General features: G+C 50.1%; 1 long non-coding RNA gene and 1 other non-coding gene across 2 annotated transcripts; both read right to left on the bottom strand.

The window, feature by feature from the left end:
* Positions 1-233: 233 nt before the first annotated feature.
* LOC141576557 (uncharacterized) lies at positions 234-1897 on the bottom strand. Its single transcript, XR_012504967.1, has 2 exons — positions 1106-1897; positions 234-968 (listed from the first exon to the last, which is right to left on the bottom strand). It is a non-coding gene; the product is annotated as an uncharacterized LOC141576557 (long non-coding RNA).
* Positions 1898-2289: 392 nt separating this feature from the next.
* On the bottom strand, positions 2290-2398 carry LOC141576558 (U6 spliceosomal RNA). Its single transcript, XR_012504968.1, has one exon. It is a non-coding gene; the product is annotated as a U6 spliceosomal RNA (small nuclear RNA).
* Between the last annotated feature and the right edge of the window lie 210 nt (positions 2399-2608).

Genomic DNA, 2608 nt, shown 5'->3' with positions numbered 1-2608 from the left:
ACTAGGATGAGAGGGCACCCGAAATAGCTCAGCAAACTCTTCTCCATCCTTAGAAGACAGACAGACAGACAGACAGACAGACAGACAGACAGACAGACAGAGTGTGTGTGTGTGTGTGTGTGTGTGCGCGCGCGCGCGCGCGCGTGTTTGTGCGCGTGCGGGGGTGTGGGAGAGGGAGGAGATGACGTCAGCGTACTGGACACTGTTTCAGTGACATGGGGAGTGCTGTCAACTAGGAAGGAACGTCATGTATTCTTCAGCCTTGTGTCTGTACAGGTGGGTACACTCAGGGTTCCAGAAAGGATGGGATATTCCTGGCAGTCGTCTACTGCCCTGGCATCGAGGGCTGGCTGGCTGGCTGGCTGTCATCCAAAGTGGAGGCTCTCGTGAAAGGGACGGAACCGAGTCCCGAGGAGATGCCTCCTTCACTGACTTTCATGTAAACACAGTGGACCACAGCCTCCGGAAAGAGGGTGGGTGGCACACGTGGCCCCAGTCTGTTCTGTCCATTCGGCAAATGGCCTGGGTTAGGGGAAACCCAGCATGGCGACCATCCGACAGGCCGACCCACTGACCCACGGACGTGCTCGGTTTCTCCCAGCTTCCTGGATGACCTCCCCCACCCACCCCCACCCCACCCGCATTCCTTCACCCACCGTGGTGTCTGGTGTCAGGGCACTTGGAAGATGACTCCCATTGTTCAATAGACAGGGGCAGGAAGATTCCTATAGGACCGCAAAAACAGTCAACTGGCCATACATACATACATACGTACAAACTTTTTGTCCCCAGAGGCCTCAGACCTCCTCTCTCTGGACACGCTGAACCCCAGTAACTGGCCCCCATTCAACTGCCACATAGTAGGGGTCATCCAGACGTTCTTGGGATGGTAGGTATGACTTCCAAAGGGGTTGAAGCCTTCCTTCCCCCGCTGCAAGCCTGATGCCATCAGCATGGCCAGGACACTGCTACAAACAAACAAACAAACAAACAAACAAACAAATAAACAAACAAACAAACACACACACACCACCACCACCAACAACAACAACAACAACAACGACAACAAAAGACAAACACATGCGTATGTGACTTGGGGACATACTTTCCGCAGCCTCCAGGGACGAAGGCACCCGCTTCGCTGGGTAAATCCTACGAGGCTTCACTAAAGCGCTTGCCAACTTACTTCTCAGAAGGATCGATCTCTGCCCCCATCACCCGCCATCATCAGGCAAGGTCGTCAGAATCCATGGGAGATATAGACTAGAAGAAGAAGTAGAGGAAGGAGGAGGAGGAGGTGGAGGAGGAGAATCAGTGACATGAGGTGTGTACGACTTCTTGTCTCCAAGAGGATTGAGTTTTAAATTTTTTTCTTTTCAGATACAAGGGAAAATAAACTTTTGTTTTTTCCCCTTCCTTCCCTTTTAGAGGCGGACACCCACATGGTAACTATCATACCTCTGTCAGCAGAATGGAATCCTTTCTCTTTTTCTCCCTCCCTGACCCTTCTGGGATTCAGAAATCCTCCGTGAGGATTTTTCTATTCTTGGCAGCAGAGTTATTAGCATCATTGACTTGGAGGCAAAAACTTAGGTTTCCATTAAACTGGGATAGACATGCATGGATAAGAGATACTAGTGCTACTCGTTTTCCTTAGGGTTCCCCTGTGTCTGTGGGTGTGTGTGTGTGTGTGTGTGTGTGTGTGTGTGTGTGTGTGTGTGTGTGTGTGTGTCTGTGTGTCTGTGTGTCTGTGTGTCTGTGTCTGTGTCTGTCTGCCTGCCTGCCTGCCTGCCTGCCTGCCTGCCTGCCTGCCTGTTTATTGTAGGAACTCTCTGTCAATGGAAGTATAGTTGACTTACAATGTTGTGTTCATTTATGACGTACGGCATAGTGATTCACTTATTCACACACACACACACACACACACACACACGTATACTTTTTCAGGATAGGTTATTACAAGCTATTGAACATAGTTCCCTGTGCTAGACAGTAGGACCTACTTGTGTACCTAGTTTGTATAGGGTGGTTTATATCTGCTAATCCCAAACTCCTGATTTATCCCTCTGCCCTCCCCCGTTCCTCCACCCTACCCTGTCCCCTGTGTTAACCATCGGTTTCTTTTCCATGTCTGCGAGTCCAGTCTGTTTCTGGTTTGTAAATAGGTTCCTTGGAGTCTTTTTAAAATGGAGTTATTTATGTATGGATGGGTGTCTTGACTTACTTTCAGATCCCACCTAGAAGTGATGGCATAGGATATCTGTCTTCCTCTGGGTGACTGACATCACTAAAGCTACGGAACGCTTCACGTATGTGCGTGTGTCGTCCACGTTCAGGGGCCGTGCTGATCTTCTCTGGATGGTTCCCGTGTTAGTCGATGTGCTGTGGCAGCAAGCGCTTGCCTTAGGGTTTTTGTCTCAACCTGAAAGCCGGCCCGGAGACTGAAGGTCTTCTAGTTGCCTCCACTATCTGCCTAGGACCATCTCCACGAACGTTTCCCATTTTCTCTCACCCTTTTGTCTTGGCATCATTGAGTACTAAAATGCTCCGTCTCCTGAAGCCCTGCAGACTGAAGCTGGACAACGGGAGGTAAACGTCAGAGAAATGG

This window comes from Camelus bactrianus, unplaced genomic scaffold (genome assembly GCF_048773025.1).
Source record: "Camelus bactrianus isolate YW-2024 breed Bactrian camel unplaced genomic scaffold, ASM4877302v1 HiC_scaffold_126, whole genome shotgun sequence".
NCBI lineage: Eukaryota > Metazoa > Chordata > Mammalia > Artiodactyla > Camelidae > Camelus > Camelus bactrianus.
The sequence above is the reverse complement of the archived record's forward strand: the minus strand, read 5'-3'. Positions and strand labels throughout refer to the sequence as shown.